Source organism: Anser anser (assembly GCF_964211835.1).
Source record: "Anser anser genome assembly, contig: HAP1_SCAFFOLD_100, whole genome shotgun sequence".
NCBI lineage: Eukaryota > Metazoa > Chordata > Aves > Anseriformes > Anatidae > Anser > Anser anser.
The window spans coordinates 329084-354225 of record NW_028153617.1 but is presented as its reverse complement, the minus strand read 5'-3'; the positions used below and the strand labels follow the sequence as shown (position 1 = coordinate 354225).

General features: G+C 35.2%; 1 long non-coding RNA gene and 2 pseudogenes across 3 annotated transcripts in view; all 3 read right to left on the bottom strand.

Annotated features, from left to right (window-relative positions):
- Positions 1 to 10256, bottom strand: part of LOC310891797 (adhesion G-protein coupled receptor V1-like) — a 74727-nt pseudogene extending 64471 nt beyond the window's left edge. Inside the window, exons 1-6 of the transcript in view lie at positions 10243 to 10256; positions 9545 to 9689; positions 6091 to 6656; positions 4617 to 4887; positions 3489 to 3818; positions 212 to 388 (exon numbers count right to left, since the gene is read on the bottom strand). The product of the transcript in view is annotated as an adhesion G-protein coupled receptor V1-like (transcript). The remainder of the gene's footprint in view (positions 1 to 211; positions 389 to 3488; positions 3819 to 4616; positions 4888 to 6090; positions 6657 to 9544; positions 9690 to 10242) is intronic.
- The window catches only part of LOC310891811, a 294710-nt gene that overhangs the window by 75744 nt on the left and 193824 nt on the right, over positions 1 to 25142 (bottom strand). The gene's annotated exons all lie outside the window — the stretch shown is intronic.
- Positions 11768 to 25142, bottom strand: part of LOC310891796 (adhesion G-protein coupled receptor V1-like) — a 73886-nt pseudogene continuing 60511 nt past the window's right edge. The window contains exons 36-46 of the transcript in view: positions 23449 to 23612; positions 21722 to 21815; positions 19628 to 19706; positions 19000 to 19138; positions 18354 to 18495; positions 17605 to 17867; positions 15842 to 16017; positions 14785 to 14909; positions 13782 to 13948; positions 13553 to 13696; positions 11768 to 12304 (exon numbers count right to left, since the gene is read on the bottom strand). The product of the transcript in view is annotated as an adhesion G-protein coupled receptor V1-like (transcript). The remainder of the gene's footprint in view (positions 12305 to 13552; positions 13697 to 13781; positions 13949 to 14784; positions 14910 to 15841; positions 16018 to 17604; positions 17868 to 18353; positions 18496 to 18999; positions 19139 to 19627; positions 19707 to 21721; positions 21816 to 23448; positions 23613 to 25142) is intronic.

The window sequence follows — 25142 nt, the reverse complement described above, 5'->3', positions numbered from 1 at the left end:
AAAGACCAATCTCAGTTCTCTGGAAATCAGTAACAGATTATTTCAGAGCATTTTTTTTTTTTTTTAAAGAAGAGAATATTTAGGATAAGACAGAACTTACAGGAAGGCTTTTCCTCACATTAATTGTCAAATGCTACACTGAATACAGCAAACTCCACCTTCTCCAAATAAGTTTTCCATAGCAAAAGACAATATAAAAAGGCTTACTTACCAGCGTAGCAGGGGAATCTTCTGGTTCAGAAAGAATAATCGGTAGATTGCTAATAAAGCCTATTTCTCCATTTGCAATATCTGGAGTAATCCTCAAAGAAATATTTCGAATTTCGCCTAATCTAGGACTCACAGATGGGACTAGAGGAATTCTATTCACCAGTTCAACTCCTTCCAGCTGTAGGAAAAAGTAAAAGAAAAGTGAGAAATAAGAAGCCTCAGCACCAAGTCAGAACAGTTCTGACATTTCAGAGTAATTTTCATATAAAGGAAGTATACATCTCCAGAGCAAATTCTTCCTACTGATAGCACTGCTGTTATAAAAATTTGTAAGTAGACATGTCAAAGAAATTAAGTGGATATTGTTGAGCTGTCAGCAGAATGGTACACCTCCCAGACAAATCATGTTAGTGTATGTAATTAAACACAGATCAAGCCAGAGAGAGAGACTCTGTTCCAGATCAGCTGATACATTACTAGAGCTATTAACAACAGTCATTGATGAGCAGCATAGGCAATTGTCTAACATCATTTTTTGTGTCTTGCATTGATAAAAATCTAGGGAAATCACTGAAGTCATAATAATTTACAGCCCTTGATCAAACAGCCAAATAATAATCCACTTTTCTTTCCTCTCCACAAAATTTTAAGGAATTCTCTATCTAAGAACTACCAGAGCCACATTAAGAATTTAAATTCAGTACAGTATTTCAAAACTGTATTTTACTTGTCACTGCATTTCTGATAGATTATAGATACTAAGAGGAAATAGATTTTTTTTCATCCTTTTCTTTAAAAGGGAAGCATCACTCGCTAAGCCCAGCACCAGTAGTGACACACCAAGGAAAGCAGAACTTGCCTGTTTAATTATTTCCTTTAAATATTATTTATTCCATGTGATTCTGTCTACATGCATCATTACAATAAATGTTTCCATAACAGATTTGCATATATTTCTGTGAACATTTCACTGGGGCATAAACTCCCACTGACATTTTTTCTTGGAGTTATCAGGTGTTATCATAGAGTAAAGCTTTATTTTTTGGGGATAAAATAGTGGCCTTTCTTAAATTCATATAGTAATCATGGTTCACCATTTCAAAAGATGATTTTTAAAGTCTTACAGTTCTTGAAACCAAACTCTATAAATATGTGGGCTGTATCATATTTTGTTCCACAACTGCTTGAGTAACACCCAGAAATATGCATGAACATTTATCTGATGATAGATGGAAATGTTTTACAAATACTGTATTTAGTAACTGATTCTCAACCATTCCAACTTGTTATCAAAAGTCTGAAGAACAGATGATGGCACTGTTTGTTTCTCCTCTTTTCTGAGCTTTCTCCTAGCATAGGCCCCGATTCTGCAATTAACAGGATGAAAGTGCACCATTGTGCGGTTATTAGCTCAGTAAACTTTCTGAAATACTACACAGCCAAAACAATTTGCTCTATTTAAAGTGTATGCTGTATTTGGATCCTGTATGGTACCTTTGGAATAAAGTAATAATCAATAAAGAACAGAGATTTTACTCTTTCTGCAATGTTTCCTTTAGTACCTTTTAAAGGAAACCAGTACAAAGAGAAAAAAATATATAGTTATTTGAACAATAACAATTAGTTTATGAGCTTAATTTTCAGAGTTAATCTTCCTAGCTATACCAAAAACCGCATCTCTGATTACAGCACGTTATTTAATTGAAGGTGTCACTAAGGAATATATCTCACATTAACATTATCTCCTGTACCTTTATTCATCCTACAGTTTCATTTGCTTCTCTGCTGATTCCTGAGTCAATTCTTTATTTTGCCTAAGTACAACTCATTCTAAACATGTTCACTGAGATTATCATTTATTCACGATGCAGAAGGATTGTCACAGTGATAAATAGTGGTGTTTTCCTTCTCTATGAGTTTCTAAATTAATTATTTGAGCTGGAAAGCTCCTCTGATTTAATTTCTTCAAACAAAGATTTTATTTATAGTTCATGGAGAAAGTACAGAAAAAAAAAAAAACAGATTGGAATCTACAGTTTGAAAATCCAGGCAAAGTGCTTGGAATGACTGAACATTCTGAAATATTTATCAGATGTGTGTCTTGACTACAGTCAAAGGACAAAAAAAAAAAAAAAAAAAAAACATTGAATACATGGAATTAGACATTTAAGAATTTTGTGGATCTCTCAAACCTCTTGCAATCATAAAACATACTAACGTGTTCTAGTATTTCAGAAGGCAATTCCTAATCTAACTGTGAATGCCATAAATAAATAAATAAATAAAATTGCATATTAGATAAACAATATAATTCTGGCAAAACTTTTTGTTCTCATTATTCCTCCTGTAAGAGAATGTAGGGAGAAGGATGTGGAGGGAGGAAATCTTTCAAAGGTCTTAGAAGTGATTACAACGTCTTTGGTAGACTATAAGGAAAATATAAAACCTGGCAAATTTGAAATTCATGGATATAACATCAACACCTTCAACGATGATAAAAGTTATCTTTTACAAATTGAGATAGAAAAAAAAAAGGAAAGAAAAAAGTGAAGAAAACTATACAGGGAAAAAAAAAAGTAAGTTCTCCTAACAAATTTATATATAAATGCAATATAATATACATATAATATATAATGTATATTTGACCCTTTTTAATTTAGAATAGTTCAGCTGGAAGAGCAAAGATCACAGTATCACAGAATTGTAGGGGTTGGAAGGGACCTGGTCAGGCTGGAGAGTTGGGCAGGAAGAAACCAGATGAGGTTTAACAAGAGCAAGTGTAGAGTCCTGCATTTGGGAAGGAACAACCGCAAGTATCAGTACAGGCTGGGGGATGACCTGCTGGAGAAGGACCTGTATCAAGCCCAAGATACATTTACTTGCATGTCATTTCTGAAATTTTTCCTGCTTCAGTAATTTAATTTTAAGAACCTTATTTTTTTCACGTTCCAAGTCAGAGGCCAAGCAGAAACATGCTTCAAGGGGCAAGCAACAGACAACGCTGATCTCATTTTGATAAATTCCATGATTAGTACCTGAATCCTCTTTAGTTTTAAAATTTGTTTAATTACTAATGATTAGGGATAGAAAACTTTATAGCATAGTTATGAAAGATGTCTTTTTAAATAAGAAAATCTTTGCTTCAGAGCTAAGCACTTTTTTTTTTTTACAGGAATGGTCATTTAAATTACAGTCAAGGGGAAGGATCAATTATTGAATCATATTCCTCATATTAAATAAGCTAAAAAACAAAAACAAAAAAAAAACAGCTGAGATACCTGTATGAGGAAATGAGCACCATTTTGAAGAAATGCATCTTTTCTTATTGGTATACTCAAAGTATGATGTGTTTTTCCTTCTGGAAACAGGAGGATGCTGTTTCTAGACATATTTAGAATGCCATCTTTTGCTCTCTCAGGATCCAGAGCTCCAGCTGGAATATACAGTGCAGTATAAACTAACTGCACATTTCCAACTGTTCCTTTCTCCCTTACAAAACTCAAGGATAAAAAGCGTCCTGTTGGATTACTTTCAATCTTCTGATTCTCCAAAGGATAAAACTTTATTACGCCATAAACATCATCGCTGTCCTGAATGTAAAACAAAAGCTGCAAAACAGAAAACAGCATCACTTACTCAATGCTACAATTAATATACACCACAGTTTTCACGTTTTCATGAAAGTATGTCCTGACTGTCATCATACATTTTTATCGTTAGTGAATTGGCACTCAAGAAAGAAATCAGATTGACAGCCCCAAAGTGTTGCTTGTGCACAAGCAGCACACCACTGATAGCAGCAACTTTCCTGCTATGCCTCATCTATGTCAGAATGAGCTTTGAATAACTGATTTTTGGTTCAGCAGCCAAAGTGAATAATTTGAATATATTTCAGACTGTGAAAAAATCATTTAATTCACCAAATTCATTCCAATCATATGTTCAAAAAGCAAAGTAGGGACCTGAGTCACAGAATTGTCAGTAATGCTAATTACCCCTTATTTAAAAGTTCAGAGGTTAGTCTTAATCACTAAGCCATCCTCTTGAAGCTGTTACTCTGTGTAAAACATTCCAGTACCTACAGCAAATAAGCAAGTGAAAATAAATGCTCAACCTTCTCTTAGCAAGCAACCAATCAAGATAGCAGTTATGCAATGATATTTATGATGGGAATATTCTAAGCTAAATGCTACTGCATTAAATAGGTCTGGCCTTATAAAATATGTTAAGCCAAAGACTTTGGATGTGGCTCTTTATACTGAGAATACATCAGCTTGCTTCACTTAAACTCAAGCACAACTACTTCAATTTAGCCAATCCACCAAAACTGGTGGATCCTAATCCTAATCCTACTCCCTAATTATTATCTATCACCTCCTCAAAACAAGTTCTGAAATCAAACTTACCTCAGATGGTTCGCTGACTTCTGCGCCTCCCTGTATTGTATGAGCTAAGAGCTTCAGAAGATAGGGCTCTGCTTCTTCTGGTATGTTATCATCAATAATGGTCAGTGAAAGTGTGACCAGCATCTGTCCTTGATCAAAATGTATCTCCCCGGTCTCTGGAACAAGGTCTGCAGTCACAGGTGACAGATCACTGCTATTTCGAGTTATGACCCAGGTCACAGAAACATTTCCATGTGTTCCACCATTTCTTACGATCGTGATCCCTTCAAACCTGTGGTTTTGAATGAAAATAAAAATCTGTAACATGCAATTATAATTAATATCGGTTTACTTAGCTATCTGTTCCCTGGAAGATTTATACTGACTTCAGTGGAATCGATATTAACTGCTGCTACTGACATTTGAGTCAGGACTTAAAATTTGTGAAATCATACCACAGAAGTAGACTTTTCTCAGGTTGCTTATTCATGAGATAATATACATAAAGACATGAGTAATATATCTAAAGACATTAGTTAAAATTTATTTTGTTTACAGTAAGAAAGATACTGAGAAGAGGAAAGTTGGCATGTTTATATTTTTTCTCAGGAAAGATGTTAAATTTCAGAAAACTTTTTCTCAACTAAATTTCTACACTGTTTTATGGACTATATCAAAATACAATTGTCAGGCATGAGTGTTTAAATAATGATTTTATTTAAAATAAAGTGACTCAACTATTTGCCTATGCACTGAAATATAATTTATCAATATTTGTGATTATGGAAATGTCACGTTTCCTGTATCTGTGTATAAGAAAGAAAAAAAAAAAGTGAATATTGAAGTGCTGGGCTCTACATACTAGAAATTGTTCATAAAATCATAGGTTGATACATTACCTCTTTCTCTGGGGATGAACCACCATCACTAGCTAGCAGTGGACATTTTTACTAAAACTGGCAATATTGTATAGATATTAGTTCTGCTTGTAAAGATGTGTGTGGAGATTTGTTTTTAATTTATCTGTAAAATTACATGTATTTAACTTTTTTGGAAGTCTATGGGTATTCAGTACTTCACAGAAGACACTCACCACCATTTTTTAACCAGAGACTGACTTTAAATACAGTATAGACAAAGATTTACTGGGAAAGGAAGCCTGAAATATATTTTCCACTTGTATGAATGGGTGTGTGGCCGCATCACAACTTCACTGATCCATCTTTTAGATTAAGGGTTTTTCAGTATTTTGATAATGTCATTAAATATTTACAGTTCTCATATATAGTTCATAAATATTAAAATACTTCTGCATAATTAGACATTTTCTCCCTTGAAAATTCTATATCGTTTATAATAATTACACAGTAGGTGATTTCTATATTAATTTTTCACTACTGATTTTATAATTACTGTCAGTGAAATCCTAAGGATGCTTTACAGTGCCAAACAAATCCCTTAACATGACGAGATACTGTTTGAAGATCTGTAGTACCTTGAAATTTGGTCTTCATCAATGATAACAGTTTGAGTAAACAGGATACTGTTGATTGAAAGCACTCCATAGGGTTTATCATTTGGTTGGATGGTGACGTGAACAACAGATGGATTAACCAAAACAGCATCTCCCTGTAACGTGTCCTTAAGGAGCATAATTTGGAAGGTCTCAGCAATTTCTGGTATGGCATCATCAAGGATCTTGAATTTCATATATACTTCATGAACTAGAGGTGTGAAGACAATAGTTGTATTTGGCTGAAGATCTAGGAAGTCTAAATTGAGCTGCGCATGTGCTGTTGAATTCCCAGTTATGATGGTGTAACTGACGGAGACTTCACATTCATCAGGTCCAATTAATTTTCCACTGTCATCCTTACCACGAATCACTTGAATTGTGAGCATTTCGACTTCCTCAGGCACCATGTAAGTGCTCTGAGCAAATCGCACAGGGCTGTCATTTTTCTTAATATTAATCTGAACAGAATTCCTTGTGGTGTTGATTTCAGCCCCTCCCTCCACACTCCTGAGATGAACAACAAACAATTCATCATTTTCAGGTATCTGGAAAAATAATAGTAGCAACAGGGTGTAAGTCCCATTTCAAATATATGCAGAACACTTACTTAGAAATATGTTATGTATATTTAGCAATAAAGGGAAATAATACAAACATTACAACCCTTTTCACATTAAAATAAACAGGCAAAAAGAAACTCGCTTGCAACTTTGAAAATCCCTTCTCAAAACTGAATGTTTCCATTTTCTAAGACATACTTCTATGCTATGGAAATATGAAAAAGTGGGAAAAGACAAAAAAAAAAAAAGGGCAAACAAAAACTAGGCAAGAATCAGATGAAGCTCTATCTTTCCAACTAGAGAGTGTGAGGAGATCCTAACTCAACTTGTGGAAGTTGCTCTGCTTGGACACAAGTGTTCCTGACAGTTATTTAGTCTGACATCTTTATTTGCTGATGTTAACACCATTTTACATCTATGCATGCCTGAAAGAACAGAGGAACAACATATGAACACAACCTACCTTGGCCCTTTTGTTCCTATTCAACGGGAAAAAGAACAGTTCCTACTTTCAGACAGACTCACATTCCCAGCACAGCTTCAGTCACAGCTCTGAGAATGTGCTTGCTGATGCTTATCTATTAATTAGACTTTGGCATTTCTACATGTGGTTTGTTTAGAACTGCACTTTAGTTTTAGCTCTTTAGTCTCTAATAACTGATGCAGCAGACAAAAAAGAAGGGTTTATAAGCCTTGAATTGCAGAATTTAATATTTTTTACTTTATATTATTACATTTTATTCCCCAGTCTTGATAGGCTAAGTCTGTTTAACTGGAAAATATCATTATTTTATTAATACAGAGAGATTAGAAGGAAATATTTAAATATTACATAAGATCCTCACATCTCATTCTTGTTGTGGACTCTCAGAAAAAACAGTATTATTTGCTTCTGAGATAAATTCCACAACAAAATTGCTTATGTGTTACTAATGGCATTGCTTTGTTATAGGGCTGATGAATCCTTTCCATGTAGTTCTGTTTACTGAGCAAAAAAAGTTCAGAATTCCTTGTGGTCCAATATTTCTTCTCTTTTTACACATTTGTTAATTGGCCACCCTTAGATCCTGTTTCAGGGCACAAAGGGTATGCACGCCGCTGTCTTTGTAGCTGAGGCCAATTTTGTCCCTTGTTTGACTTGTGGCACTTAAACTTGCATAATATTATTGACTGATGCAGGTTGTTTGTTTTTTTTTCCAGCGTGAGATTTGCAAGCTCTCTGTCACCTCTCTCCTACACTACTATTTCCTATTTTATCTTATTAAAATTGATGTTAACTTACGCTTGTTTTAGTTCACTAGTTCATATACTGTCTTGCAGTACAAAAATACGCATTTGACAGTCAGAACGTACATGCCATTTTAGTTGCAGATAAAATCTTAGTATCCTACATAAATAAGGCATTGTGGAGCTTTCAATTACATCATGATTGACCAATAAATACATGAGTCAAACTTCGAATATAATAGTATAAATGATTTCCAGTGCTGCCTTGCCTCTTTAATTTTCTCTTAAAGTTGCAATTATACTTAAAAAGGAAACCTGCACAGGAAAAGTACTATAAATGCAGAGCTGTGGAAATCAGAACTGCAGTCCCCTACCTTCTGTAAGGCTGCACAATTCAGAAAAATACTTGTTTCATTGGTTTCCCTAACTCAGATCCTAAAAGCTCAAATTAAGTTCTGACAGTAGTGTTACTGGATTCTTGTGAACTCTATCATCATCATCATCAATAAAGGTTTTTGTGCAAAATTCATCTTTCACATACACTTGTGAAAGACTTTCAAAGAGTGGAAAGACGTTGACTAGACACACCAAATACAGATCAAACTTTTAGAAACAGAAGTTTGAGAGCATTTCTCAGAATAAAAATAAATAAAATCACATCCTCCCAAGAGAAAAGACCCTAATAATTTATTTCTGTGTGTAAGTCACTGAAATATTACATTGAATTGGAAAGAGATGTTTCTACACTTCAGCACCCCAGGTTGGCACAGCCTCTTAACACTAGAGTATCAGTAGAAATGTGGAAGGACATTTTTTATAACTAAGAGTAAAAAGGAAACAAGCTGCTTTACAGTTCTGTGCTCACTTCTGAGACACACACCTTTCACCATTATTGTTTTCTTATGAATTTCTTACTAAGCTGTTTTGTATCATATATACTTATTTTGATGTCTCAGTTTTCCCTCTTAAGCTTATTATAAAGGAAAAGAAAAACACAAAAGAAAAGTGCAGGTAAGAAAAAAGGAAAATCACAAGTTGCAAATTAGAAGAATGTTTTGTTTACTCTGAGATAAAAAGAAAGCCTCACAACCTATGAGTTATGTTGTGGTTTTTTTTTGTTTTGGTTTGGTTTTTTTGTGTGTGTGTTGTTTTTTTTTTTCAATTGGCCAATCTGAAAACAGAAAAATGTTAATTATCACCTAGTATTCATGCTTTCCACAAGACTGCATGTTTGTTTCAGGAATCTCATCTATTTTTAGGATTTTTTCAAATATGTTTCTACCCTGAAACATATTTGAAAAAAAAAAAACACAAACAAACAACGACAAAAAATATTTTTGAATCTGCCTTTTCCCTGTGAATCTTCAATGTGTAATATTCTTTCTTTAGTGACAAAGATAACATGTCTGCTCAGCCAGGATATGCACATAAACTAAAACTATTCACTGATGAGAATTAAAGAGGGAGCTTGGAAAGAGTAAAAATAATAGACCAGAGAGCCAAAATTTAACATCACTTCATCAAATAGAACTGCTTTTAACCTTATTTAAGCCAAGCCTTTTTGTAACTTATTACTCTAAGTCTTTCCAGAACTTCAGTTAACCTTCTACGTATCAAAGCCTAAGATGAAGTCAGCTTGTTCCTACCTGATCATCAAGCACTGTTAAATTATAAATCAGCTTTGATCTCCCAGGTGTGAATGTAATATTTCCCTTAGCTGGACTTAGGTCTTCTTCAGCTGGGTTTGGACCATCTTTTATCTGCAAAGAATTGATTTGTCTGATGAGAAGTCTATAAAGCAGGAATACAAATCCAGTGCAAGTACAATAACCAATATGCAGTGTGACTTGCATAACAAATGACTATCTGTTCAGCCATCTCCAACTTACAACTTACATGAACATTCAGTTGTGAAAATCTGCTCTTTTCTGGCAGACAGTGTAAGTCAGAACAACCACTCTGAAGAAATCCCGTATTTCCAGAATAAGAGGAAGAAAACTACTTCCATATAGGCCTATGGGGACTCTTTAGTATATTCTGATGCATAACTGACTCTTTCATATTACAGAAAGGATATTCATGCAAATTCAGTTTGAATCAATAGTATTTCATAATAAATTCCAAGACAAAGTAATAGTACTTACTGGTTTTGTGTCCCTTCTATCTTAACTTGTGATATTAAAGATACTAAATTTAACAGTCAAACTCAAAATACTACAAAGCCTCTTAAAGGTCATATGGGATTTTTTGGTTTTAGAACATTTTGTAAATTATTTTTCAACATACATATATAATGATGTGAGACAGACCTAAGTAATTGTCCAGAGAGTAAGATTTACTGTACCTTAAAACAAACATATTTGCAAAAAATTGCACAGAGAATCATATTCAGTACTTTAACTATTCATGCTATATTTAGTATTAATAAAATCCAGTGCAAAGCTTTTCTGGTTTTGACAGGTCTAGACTAAAGCTTTGAGGTCTAGATTAAAGCCTTACCCTATAGGACCAGGCAACTAGTACAGAAATATCTATATGAAAGATTTTATATATAATTTTAAAGTAAATAATAGAGTCTGAGCTAGATAAGAAAAAGAAAGCAATGAAGTCAGTAATTGTATCACATTCAAATCACATATGTAAATAACAGGATAAGTATTCAACATGATTAATTATTTCAAAAGCTTCATTTGCAGGGGATTCAAGATAGAGATCAAGATACAGATGATTATAGATACAGAAATTCACCAAATCCTGAGCACTCACAGTTCAAAGTTGGGATAATCATTAAAGACTCACTTGAATATTTGTATGTAAAATAAATATTTTTTAAAAAAATTAAAAAAACTTAGATAAGACACTTCTTACATACTTAATATGCATTATTTTCTAGTAATACATACTGATGTTGCCTCACGTACCTTTCTAAATGACAGAATATACTCGGTTTTCTCTAGTACCTCTTAACGTTAAACAGTCAATTAAACAGTCAGATAATTACAGTATTTTCTATATGACGGTTAATATGAATCCCTTTTATGAAACAGATCTACCTAATGTAGATGTAGGTATTTTGTCCTTCTTCCCCTTTTGCAAACACTTCAATAAATTATGATTACAGCCTCTCAGTTTAATCCAACAGACTACTGTATGAAGTCTTTTGGATAAACTCACCTCAAAAGTTATGACGACCGTCCCATAGGTTCCCCTCTCTCTAATTAGAGTGAGCGGCACAAATTCATTTCTGCCCCTGGGCTCATTCACTGTGATTAAGGCAGACTAATGAGGAAGAAAAGGAACAGACAATCAGACACAGATCAAATATCACAGCAGAATGAAGAAACTGTTACCATAGAAATATCAAACTCCCACAGACAAGTTAATCCAATCCGCAAACCAGTCCACTGATGGCATACATTTCCTAGCAACCAATTAGTTCAGCTAATGAAAACCTTAAAAGATTTCAGATAAAAATGTATCACGTAATGCAATTTGTGTGTTTTTGTTGTTGTTGTTGTTTGTTTGTTTCTGTAAATGAACATAGTCAACATACACAAAGCACTGACATATCATCACTGGTATTTTTAGGAGCTCCTACACCCATTAAAAATAGGTTTTCACCATCATGAAGTCGTTTATTAGATAGCTAGCTATAAATGTACTCAGGACAATCATTTAGGTCACTGGTCACTTTTTTAGGCTATTGTAGGTAACAGATTTTGAAGATATCCACAAATCCCAGAAGCAGCTTGGCTTAGTACTGTGGCTCTAACATTTTCTTATGTTCTTATGTTTTTTCAGAGAAGTCCTATACAAAATTATATTGTCAGAATGCTGTCAATAAGGCATAGCTACTCGTTCTACTAATACAACCTCTGTATTATTGCAAATATCATCTGCTGGAGTAACAACAGCATCTTATCCCAGAGGGTGTTATAAAATGCATATATTATGACAATGTTCCCTCAGTAATTGGTAATTAACCCTACTGCAAGAAGCTGTGCCTGCTCTTCAGAGGAACAGGTTTATATTCAGAAGCTACTTCTTTGTTTACATGCTACATTTCAAAACTGAAATAACAGTAGCAATAAAAACAAACCAGATGTAAATTGTACACTCAGGTAGAGAGTATTTATACATCCAAACAAGTCTGGAATTTTAACTGTTATAAATTTCCAATAGAAACAAAAATAATATGTCAGAAATACATGCTTATAGATTTACTTCCTTTCATTATCCTTTCAGAAATAAGCAAACTACCCACATTAAAGCCAGAGAAGACTGAAGAATATTCAAACCTGGATGGAACTGGAACTGTTTGTGTGACTCACAATAATCAAATAGTCTTCTTCCTCCACTGCAAAATGTTTCACACGTCTGGTATCCAGAACAGAAAGAGTCTGTATCTGCAAGGGAAATATGAGGGTGACTATGTTTATCTACATATGTATATAAACAAATACATTTTATATTACATTGTATATAGTGAGAAAAAGTACGCATAGAATGTTAAGAATTCCAAAATTATGTATAAAACTATACATGAAATAGCTTTTAAAACTTTATATTTTATATATATATATATATATATATATATAAGCAACTAATTTACAGAATTAACATAACTTATCATACATTTTCCAGAAAATGTTCTATGACTTGATTGCTTGAGAATTTCTTCCCCCACTTCCAAGCAGAGCTACAGGCTGGGAGATGAGTGGTTGGAAAGCTGCCTGGCCGAGAGGGACCTGGGAGTATTGGTTGATAGTCGGCTGAATATGAGCCAGCAGTGTGCCCAGGTGGCCAAGAAGGCCAACAGCATCCTGGCCTGTATAAGAAGCAGCGTGGCCAGCAGGGCTAGGGAAGTGATTGTGCCCCTGTACTCGGCTCTGGTGAGGCCGCACCTCGAGTACTGTGTTCAGCTTTGGGCCCCTTGCTACAGGAAGGACATGGACGTGCTCGAGCGAGTCCAGAGAAAGGCAACGAAGCTGGTGAGGGGTCTGGAGAACAAGTCTTATGAGGAGCGGCTGAGGGAGCTGGGGTTGTTCAGCCTGGAGAAGAGGAGGCTCAGGGGCGACCTTATCGCACTCTACAGGTACCTTAAAGGAGGCTGTAGAGAGGTGGGGGTTGGTCTGTTCTCCCACGTGCCTGGTGACAGGACGAGGGGGAATGGGCTAAAGTTGCGCCAGGGGAGGTTTAGGTTGGATGTTAGGAAAAACTTCTTTACCGAAAGGGTTGTTAGGCATTGGAATGGGCTGCCCAGGGAAGTGGTTGAGTCACCATCCCTGGAGGTCTTTAAGAGACGTTTAGATGTTCAGCTTAGTGATATGGTTTAGTGAAGGACTTGTTAATGTTAGGTCAGAGGTTGGACTAGGTGATTTTGGAGGTCTCTTCCTACCTAGACAATTCTGTGATTCTGTGATTCCCAGGTAATCCTCCCTGCACCCTCAAATGTAAATATATAAAAAATACAAACAATGTAAACAACTAACTATGACAAACTTACATCACTGAAGTTATGTAGTATTTTAGGACACAAAACTAACTCTTGTCACACAGAGTGCTTTTTTCTAAAACATGGCCAGACTGGAGGACCTCCCTTGGTCCTTGCCAACCCATACTATTTTAAGATTTTAAAATTAAAATCGATTTACCCACAACAATCTGTGTCCAGCCATGAATGCATACACACTGTTGTTAGAAGCTCCCTGTGTGGCTCCTCCATGAGTAACCACAAGGTAGGAAGAGGCTCCAATTTGGAAAGACACACAACTTGTAGGATTCCACATACTGAAATTCTGCAAGAAGAATAAAAAAAAAGTAAGATTGTGACTTAAATTCCTTATTAACTAGCATGTCTGGTGTTCAAAAACAAACATTTACCTCAACAGGAACAAATACTCCTTTCCACTGGTAGACAGTAGAAAACAAAGCTGGAGGCATACGCAACAGAACACCGTACAGGATTTCTCTTGAGGTAAAGAAACACCAACCAGATGCTGATTCTTCCACAAAACTTTGCAAGACAGATAGGACACTGATACCACCCCCTGCAATATAGTAAAAAATAAAATAAAATAAAATAAAATAAAATAAAAACACTATTTACTATTATATTACTCTTGAGATCTTTTCTAACCCCATTCCCATTATTTACCTCCCAAAGCCAGACCTAGTATGAGAAATGATGAAGTTGTGTCTTAGTATTTGTTATAAGTGTATATAAATACATAGAAATGTTACAATGCTAAGGATATAATGAGAGTTAAGCAGTAAATGTATTTTTCATTCATTACAACTGCACATGGAAGACATATAGGCAATTTGAGTCTGACTCATAATAATTGATCTTGGAATTTAGCTAACAAGAGAATTAGCTAGATAGCAAGTAGTAAAGAAAAAAAAAAAAAGACAAATTACAAAATGTTCATGTTTTGTTCCCCATTTACAACATGTTCATGTTTTTATTCCAAGACGGTCCCTAAGCACCGTCTTGTCAGAACTAAACTCCAGGAGCTAGACTCTTGCATGTCACATGTCATTTATACTGTGTTAGAAAGATCCTGAGTTACAAGTAGTACGGAACAAATTTTATTACACACACACAAATAAATAAATAAATAAATGGCTAGTGACAATAATGTTCATATTAGCAGCAAAGACAGAAATAGAGATTACTGAAACTGGCAGAAGTGGCTGATGACAAGGTGATTCTTAAGCAGCTAAAGTATTTTATCTACTAAATCTTACATAGGAAAATATTAACTGAATTGTGTCTGAATACTTGAATTTACATTCCCAAGCTACATCTCCTGTATGCTTGGCTACTCTCTTACTATCTCCACTTCTACAAAAGCAGTGGACATTCTCTGTAAAGTGAACGTACTGATGCCAAATGCAGTATCTGATGATGTCTCCCACTCAACGCTCACAGAAACGTTAAGCCCATTACTCCGTGAAACTTTCAAATAAGCTGTAGTGTTGGCTTCTTCAATTATGATGAAATTTGTCCTAAATGTGAGAATCATAAAAATAAGGAAAAAATTATTTTATAGTATATTCATTGCTGTAATAAAAATAAGATTTTTACTGTACAATTCCAGATGCAGAATATACAACAGAAATAAAAAGAAAATATTAATAACAGGTTTCAGTATCTGATAATGTCAATCTGATATTGTCAATATCAGATATTGATATCAGATATTGATATCAGATATTGATCTGATATTATCAATAATCAATCTGATAATCTGAATGTAGCTACATTAATTAGGGTTTCCCAATGATCCTTACTACAATCATGCAAAATCATAGGCAATTCAACAAAATCTTTAAACAGACTGAAATTTAAGTATATTAAATTCACGTAATAAATGTTTAGATAATATTATTATTAAATATTAATATAAATTATTAACTCTAAATATCAATGTATTAATAAAATAGCATACATACATTTTTTATTTAAATAGTAAATTTATTTAATCTGTATGGTTTCAGCTGAATGGTTTTTAAAAATGGCAGTCCATATGTGTCACTTGCTTCTGAAAAACAGCCTTCAGTGAAAGTATATTTTTTACAGGTTTAAAAATGAAAGTAAATTATAAAACGTATGACTTCCTGGACACTGATATGAGGTTTGGAACTTTTAACATGGAATACTATCAGTGGAATATGTAGGCACTAGTGAAGTATTAGTTTATAAAGAAAAATAATAATAAATAAATTGAAATTTTGGATTATGAATAGTCCTTTTTATGCATTTTTCTACTCTTTTGTTTAGCAGTAATAGTATTTCACAATACCTTTCAAAGTTACAGATTTACAAATTGGGTTGCTGAATTTCTTTAATGCGATCCATCAAAAACAAAATTGTAGAGAAATATTATCTCTTTGGAGTATGAGCAACTATCTCCTTTTTACTGATCAGTGTAAAGTACCTATTTCCAACTGTATAGATGCTGAAAAGCCCTAGTGGAGCCTGGTTTTGTAATATTGTAATCATAGTTTCCACTCTCGTGCCTAGTCTGGCTCCTCCAGTTGGATTGAACAGGGTGACAATGAAGTGCTCATCCATTTCTGGTTCTTCATCTAGTACCGCAGAAATATGCAGCGTCTGATAACAAAACAAGCATACAATGTTATTGAGACATGATAACAGATGATGACACAGCTCTATCAGAATGTGCTACCTTTTTTTTAAATTTATTTCACTATAAGGCTTTGGATAGCATAGCAGGAGAAGAGCAGCTCATGAAGCTGGAGAGGACAGAATTGAGGCAAGCTCAGACTGAGTTCAGACTGAGGTTCTAAAGCCATCCATCTAGTGGCCTCCATTGGTGCAACACTAAGATGAGCATATTCACTTTTCGTTGTTGTTGTTCTCTTTTCTTTCTTTTCTCATCCTATGATCCTCTGAAGTTTTTGATCCTAATTTCATACTTTTGTTCTCTATTTATTCCATACATTTTTGGGTAGTTTATACTCACAACACAGCTATAAGTGTAATCAGTTAAGTTGGTTTTAATTTATTTTAGTTGGCAGCTAAGCTATCTTCAGGGAAACAGGGTAATCTCACTACTGGTGCTGTCAAGAAAGAAAAGGAAAAGGAAAAAAAAAAAGCAAGAATAGTGAGAGATTTGAAATACTCTTTCCTCTCGATGCTTCTTTCCCTCTCCTACACCACTGTGGATGAAGATCAGGTCTTCTAAAGGCAATCTCAAACTAGCAAAGAGCAATCTAGAGAAAGCTAAGTGCTTCACTTTCATTTGGGGCTCACTGTCATCCTTCACACTACTCAAACAAGCAAAAAATTTCATAGGTACGCATAGCCTTGCTGTACAAAATAAAAAGTTAGTGATGATGCATTTGGAAATAATACAAAATTTACAATGTTTTATATTTCTGTTCATTTCCACAATAAACCATATTTACCAACTATATTAAGAAGGCTCCAACTTCTTATAGATCTGCTGCATTGTGATTCCAAATGCATCTAAAGGCCAGAAATTGAAAACCAGTGTTTCCAAGAAAAGTTTGTCTCAGTTTCTATCCTATTGCCTGTAATATGCTAACACTAGCTTCACCAGCTTTACTGGCAAAAATAAATAAATCGAATTGTGATTAAACCTTAGAAGAGTCAGGATTCACAAACTTAAGCTAGTTCATTTTGTAGCTGACATTCTTGTGAGGACAGTATAGAGGCAGTGAGCTTAATACTTAAGTTATTTTCCAATCCTAAGACAGACAACTGTTCTACTTTTTGTATTTGTTGCAGCACATTCTGTTTAGTTCAGACTAACTAAAATGTTAAATTACAGAATGGGATTTTTACTTTGATCTTAACTATTAGGCTTGCAAATTATCACTTTAATTTAAAGTAAGTTTGCATTTCAGCTATAGATTGACTACATAAAAAGAACTGTTCCAAAGCACACATGAACGTTATCTATAGTGTACTGTTTTCAATTTACCTCAACCCTTACAAACTAAGAAACACCTAAAGATGAGCCCATTTAATTTTCACACACTTCCACATCAGATAATAACAGGAAATCAGTCACAGCTCATGACTCAATTCACTTTATGAATGAAAGAAGTAGAAAAAATAAACAGAAGATAAAGCACAGACATTTCTGAAATCTTTCCAATATTTCCAAAAAAAAAGCTTCCTAGACTTCTCTGGTAATAACTAGCATATTACCTTGAACCTGACTCCCTCTTCGAGCACAATATATCCTTGAGAAGGGGTCAAATCCATTGTTGCCTCTGAAGAATTAATCTCACTTACAAGATACTGAACAGTCACAGTGCCAAATATTCCCTGAGGTGGTTCTCTGATAATATTCAATACTGCAACACTTTCCATCAAATGGATAGATGTTTGCTCTCTCAGAAAGAAGTGATTGCTGTTATTGAATGACAAAACTCCATGGCCATCATCATTGGCAAGTATAGTAATTGTAGCTTTTGAAAAAGAAATAATGAAAATATTCTTTGGTTAACGTAGTAAAATATAAATATACATATATAGTAACATAATACATAACATAAACACAAATACATTCTTCCTTTAGTGTGTATATAATGCTTATGTGTCCATGACATTACCTGAAGAGAATGGGAAGGCATTTCACTTTAACTAGGAAGATCTCTAGACAGGAAGAATATAGTCTCTCCTAGAAAAGGATTATGAACTCTCTAAAAAGACCTCAGTTCAGTGAGGTAGTACACATTGAAAAACTCATCTTCGTGCTTTCTGATTCATTGCTTTACATATAAACTTTTTAATTGCACAGATTTCACAGGGATGTTTCAGAACCTTCCAAAGGAGTATAAAGATTCACCATAGCAGGACAATGGTGCTTTCTGAAATATGATTATTCAGAAAAGTGGAATTAAAATGTGTGCCACAGAATTCTAAAGAAATGGAACATTAAAACTAAGTTTTACCTGTTGTGTTCTCCCCTAATTCCAGCCCCAGAGATGGATTTGTTAAAATTAACTGGAACTTCTCATCACCTTCAGGAATCTCATCATCAAAAATCATGACATCAACAGATTTATGCCTTTCTCCATCAGCAAAAAAAAGAGTCTAGCGTTGAAACACATAAAGCACCGAATACTTACATCAGTTAATATCACACAGAAATTTTTGACTACGGTAAACAGAATTCTGTGAAATAGGAAGGAAGGGAAAGCATAGGAAGAGCCATATTCTCTGTTCCTTATAAACTGATTGAATCAGAAATATAAAGGTTCAGCACATTACAGAATGAGGACAAGAAAGAATAATTTATTTTGAAAGTCCTGTTGCAAAAATAGTCTATGAAAAAGTTTGTATGTCTAATCAAAATTAAATTTGAAATCGATGTTTGAAAGTTTACATTTTGCTTTATATTAAAAAATATATTTTTAAAAAAGAAATAAATAGTAAGAATAAGAATATTTTTATTTCATTCTATTTAGATTACCAAAGCAACTGAAACAAGCTGAAACATCTAGCATCACTACTGATCATTCTGCAGAATAATCAAGAAGATATTCTTTTACGGAAGCTGAAAGAATAAAAAGTACTAGATTTAGAGTTGCTTCTTACCCTTGAGGTTACATTAAAATCCAAACCCAGCTGGGCCTCCAAATTTTGGGCATAAAAAAATACAGACACATTGCCATATGATCCTCTGTTTCGGTAAGCCATTACTGTCAGATTCCCATGAGATTCACTAACTTCAAAACTAAAATAAAAAGAATAATTCTCAATGTTCACTGATTATGTTCTTTTGAAAAAGATAGTACATTCTTATTACATTTTCACTCTGAATTATTCCCTACCTTATAGTTCTCTAACGCATCCTTTTTACCTTTTTTCTCTTATCTAAATTGAATTAAGTAACACGAGGTTTTTGTTTTGTTTTGTTTTGGTTTTTGCTTACATGAATGGTGAGGCTGGAAGAGTTGATGCAGGCTGGGGAGGTTAGGCAAATTGGTGATATAAAAGGACAACAGTGAAAGTAGTAATAAGTAAAAGAATTCTGATTAGATGAATAGTGAATTTTTGTTTTCAGTGTGGGAATCCCACTTTCTAGTTCAGCTGAATTGAATGATTACTTTACCATCTCAAAGACATGGCCCTATTTTTAACAGGAGTTTTACTTTTAGAAAGAAAATGGGCAACACCAATCACTAATTGGCACAGTAAGTTCTTCAAGGAAGATGAGACTTACTTGGTACCTTCCCATTCAATTACTCCTCTTACACCATCATTAGCATCGATAACAATTTGAGAAGCTAAACCTTCCACATCTAAAAGGCAAAACAGAAAGACAAAAATTAAAGAACAATAAAATCAATTTTCTTGATTTTCAAGAATCACAGAAGCATTTATTCAATCGGTACTAATATTACAGTGTCTTTACAAAAAATGTGTAGGAGAAAATGGGAGTGGGCAAGATAACTGGAAAGAGTCCTTACTACTAGAAGTGCAATAATGCGTCTTGAATTAGCACTGTAATATTTAATAATGCATAAAAAAAAAAAAGACTAAGGAAAATGTAGAAAGTTAAACAGCACATAAAACATTAGAAAATAATAAAGTCTAGATTTGCGATGGAATCTTAATTTGTCTTCACTATAAGTGTTTATTACAATGACATTCAATATTTTGCATTTGCCATTCTGAGTATGAGAAAGACAATGAGGAAGAATAATAAATGATTCAGCATTTCATCTTCTATTTGTGCTTCAGTGCCTCATCATACATTCTAATGGCACACCTCAGATTTCACTACAAATACACAACTATTAATTTATTTGTGGGGTGTTCACATACTGTAATATTCTACTGCTCCATAAAGACATACAGGTATTTACAATTAGCCTGAAATCGTAATTGAATACACTGCAGTGTGAAAAACACCAAATAATAGGTTAATGTCAGAAAAGTCTACTAACTTCAGAGACCAGAACTTTACAGTCAAAACTTAATACTTCTCAGAAAATAGGTTGTTGTTTTTCAGACAACCGCACCACACAACTACCTTAACTTACTTGTTTACTTTTTATAAACTTCAACTTACTTTCTAAAACCAAATTGACTTCACCGAGTCTGCCATAAGTATATTATGTTTAGATCCATATACATTTTTCCATCAATTCAGATAAAACTGAACAAAAGTAGAAGATTATTGCCATGAATCTAAGCCTGTCACTATGAGGTAGAGATGACGATGAGCAATAGCTCTACACAGACAACAGAAGTGTTACTGAGGTTTACAAATCCTGAGGGAGTAATGGCAATTAGAGACATTTCTGCTTCACTCCTGCATTTTCTCATGTCACCCTGAAGTCAGATCTGTTCACCCAGGATCTGTAAGAGTTTGCTCACAGACACACACGCGGACACACGTATTTGAGTCAGGCTATTTCTTCTACCAGAAGAATTCACTGACATGTTATGTGAACACATTTTTTCCTTATGACTTAAAACTATTATTTTCTCATTGTAAGTAAAGCTGACCCAATGCAGTGTCACATCAGTGTTAAATGGTCATGGTTCAAGGAGACAGCCAAAGAGAAAGTGAGACTATACAACACTGTTTAGTTTGGATGAATCTTTCATTCTTATATGCTACTCCTTTCATATTTTAGACTCAACTATTCACAAATCAGCAATGAGTCTTGCAAGTTACCTTTCAATCTGTAACGAATTAACTCAGTCACTTCTATAAGCATGCAAAGAAAAGGGAAAAGAGTCAAAGAAGATGTCTGACATTATATAACTAGTCTTTAGTACCACAGGATAATCCAACAGTTCTTAAAGCTAATGACTACTATTCTACTGAATTCTGAAGAAGCAAAATGAGAAGCAGACTAAGCAAATAATAAAGATCATTGCAAGAGTAGGAAAACCATAAAATATGTTTCCTAAAAGTGATAAAAGAATAAAAACAGACTTTTTTAAAAGAGTGAGCAGAGTAGCCACATAAAGTTTTTTTTTTACTTTTTTTTTTCCATTTTGTAGTTTGTAAATGAAAATCAGATGAAAAAATCACCAATAAACTTTTCAAATAATTGTCCTTTCCAACTGATAATTACTAACTCCTCTACGAAAATTAATTTAAATTTTCCCAGAGTTTAAAAAGCAAGAGATTAAGTGTAATAATAAATCTATTTCATATTCTATGATGTTTCTTCTAAATAACCATGTCTCATCTCAGCATAGTTGGTAAGTAAGAGGAATAATGGTAATCTCCCAAGGTAATATAATATAAACCATTAAAAAGGAAAAGTAAAAATAATTTGCTATAAGATGTTTTTACCTAGCTTAGGTGGGGATGACGTTGAATGGTTCATGATGAGTTCCACTGAAGTTAAATTAACCAAGAAGAATTCTTGCACCTCTGGTATATCATCCTGCAAAACACAATCCTGCAAAACACGCCTTGCCGAGGCGACCGGCTCCGGGGCAGACGCGTGCTGCAGCGGAGCGCGGGATCGGGACAGGCAGGGCTATTTTTCGGGCACCGAGCCTACGTGAGGGAGCCGCCAGGCACCGGCAGCCCTCGTGAGGGAGGCTGACGAGGCGTAGGCGGGGCCAGCAGCGTCAGCGTCAGCTCCTCCCCCCGGCCGTTCAAAGGCAGCCCTTAGGGAGCGCGAGCGACCAGGAGCGCGGCGACCAGGGCCGGCAAACAGGGAGTGACGCGGGGGGAGTGACGCGGCAGTTAGCGAGGCAGTTGGCGGGCAGGGAGGGCGGAGCGCTCACACCCGCCCTTAGGGACAATTCCTCTAACGGCACTCTCCCGTCAGCTGGGCTACAATGGTCTCCACCAGGCACGGTGCTTTCTCTAGGAAGTCAGTGCACACCCAGACCGACTGCCCGCCCAAACATGCGGCAGTTCAGGTCTCCGGATGCGGGGAGTGTCTGAGCCTCTTGCTGCCATCGGCGGGAGGCAGGGAGACTGCTTGCGTGAGGTGCGAGCAGGTGGACGACCTGGTCCGCATGGTGGCGGAGCTTAAGGAGGAGGTGCAGAGGCTGAGGGATATCAGGGAGTGCGAGCGGGAGATAGACTGGTTGAGCGACTCCCTGCAGGACCGGAGGGAGAGGGACCAGGGTGAGACGCCCCAAAGGGGGGTGGACCCCCTGCCCTGTTGCCATCGGGCAGAGGGAGGGGACCTGCGAGTTGAGGAGGAATGGAGACAGGTCCCTGCTCGACCTCGCAGGAGATGCCCTCCCCTGCCGGCGCCGCCTTCCCAGGTGCCCTTGGACAATAGGTTTGAGGCCCTGGAGCTGGAGAGACCGGTGGGTGAGGATGAGGTAGGAAGCCTACCCGGGAGGATGCCTGAGGTGAGGAAGTTGACTCCACGCCTCAGGACTGCCTCCACCAAGAAAGAAAGAAGGGTGATTGTTGTAGGCGACTCCCTCCTCAGGGGAACGGAGGGCCCTATTTGTCGGCCTGACCCCACACATAGGGAAGTATATCATCCTGCAAAACACAAATACAGTACATCCTCTTCTCATTGTCCTTTAAGAAACTTCCACAGAAGTCACCAAAAAGGATCACACAACAAGTCTCTAATATTACTGTGACACTAGAATTCATTTTTCTGTTTTCCTGAAATAATTTTATTGGGTCTGAAACTGATTATCGTGGAAGAATTAAGTAAGACATTATATATCATGAAAAAGATCCTGTGGTGACGCTAAACTATTCTTGCAAATAAATTACTGACCGATTTTAGAGGCATGTATCTCCAGCAATGAAAAAGTATGAGCCTGTAGCCAGCCATGAAGCACACTGTTCTAAATACTACTAGATAGTTGGTAAAGTTTTAATGAGACAACTTTATTACCTTTAGACAGAGGTAGAGCTGCTTTCTGTGACTATTTGATCCCTTGTGATTTTAATATTAAGATTGAAACCATCTTTCTAAATGACAGTGAAATATAACACAGGGCTTCAAATAATGGCTGCAAGCTTTAGTTCCCAAAATATTACCCTTTTGAAATCATACAGAAAAGTACAGAATTAAAGGGTTTAGAGGTTACCTCTAGAATAGTAATATTTATGGCAACTGATGTTTCTCCTTCTTCTAAAATCAGTGAGCCAGAAGCAGGTACATAATCAGCTCCTGGTTCAGCCACAGTCTCTTCTGTCTGATTACTTACAGTGAGCAATCCTGTAACTGTGGCATAAGTAACATTGATAGTACCTGTTTAATTTGTGAGGAGAAAAAAAAAAAGAAAAAAAAAATTGTTTTTCAGTTCTTATATAATGTTCACTGGAATGGATAAAGACAAGAGATCAAATTCTCATCCACAAAATAAAAAGACTAACTGCAAAACAGAAGGATTAAAAGAGTTATCCAAAGTACATTGGAGCTAGTGTACCTTTGTTACCGTTATCAATATGCCTTCAATTTGACCTTTGCTGACTTGTCTGTCTGCATAGGACTCAAAAATCATTGGGTCCAAATGCATCCAGAAATTTGAAGTTCTGTGGACCATAAATATGAAATTGCTGAAAGACTAACTGGGACATCTCATGTACCATTAATATGAGTTTTTGCAACAAGGACACTTTTTGGGAATGACAGATATCTAAGAAAGGCTCTAAAGACAGTGCTGGGAAACACAGATTAATAAATCTAGATACTTTCCTGGGTAGATTGACAAACTTCAATAGAGAACAAAATTAGGGGACACATGGATAAATATTACCAAGCAGAAAAGTTATACATTATAGTTTTGAGAATAAAGCCACCTCTCGCTAATCTGGTAGGGTAAGTCAAGTGGCAAACATAAGGAGTATGAACCTGAAATAAAATGATAGATGAAATTAAAAGCTGCTCTATATGAAATAAAATGTAAGAGATAAAAGAGTCCTAATTAATAAATAAGTAACGATGCTTATTTTAATTCAGTGAGAGATCTTGCACTTACTATGAACAATTATCTTAAAACATTAGTTTACTGAATAGTGTTCAAAGAGTACACTAGAGTATGGACTGGTATTAAAAAATAAATGGAAAAATAGTGTCATTAAAATGTCTCTAAAACTCTCTGGTGTCTCCAGATCTTGAAAAGCACTGTAAATGTTACTTCATTTCAAAACAAGTATGGCAAAAGAAACAGCCAGATTATCACCGAGGTGTAAATATAGTCCAAAAAGGCAAATAGGAAATTATTATACATGTTTTCTCACAACATAAGTTGCTATTTTCAGGCAACAAACACAAGATTCATTTTTTTTTTTCATGAAGCACACTATTGTATTGTAGAATTGAATACTATATAGTTTAAAGGATGTTAATGGATAAATTGATTCAAAGAGGAATCAGAAATTGTCAGAGGAGACATAAATTGAATTCAATGGTCTGGACACAACTTTTTCCATGTGACATTCCTAAGGTGCTGACTTCCTGAAATTCAGAGAAAAAATATGTGGGATGTGTGTACATGTCACTTTTCTCATGTTTTTTATTTTTTCTGAAGAGACTAATGCTTTGAGACAGACTCATTAGACAAAAATATGGTAACCTTAATAGCCACCTGATTGTTACAGCTTTCAGATCCCTTGCTGTATTAATGAGGATTATGACTCTAGTAATAAGTAATATTTAGTTTCCAAGTCTGCAGAAAGAAGCTTAGAAGTTCTGAAAAAAATACCAACTGTAACAAAGATTTTTCCAAACTTTCATTATCATGGCTTTTATTTGCCTAATGATAAGCAAAACAAAACT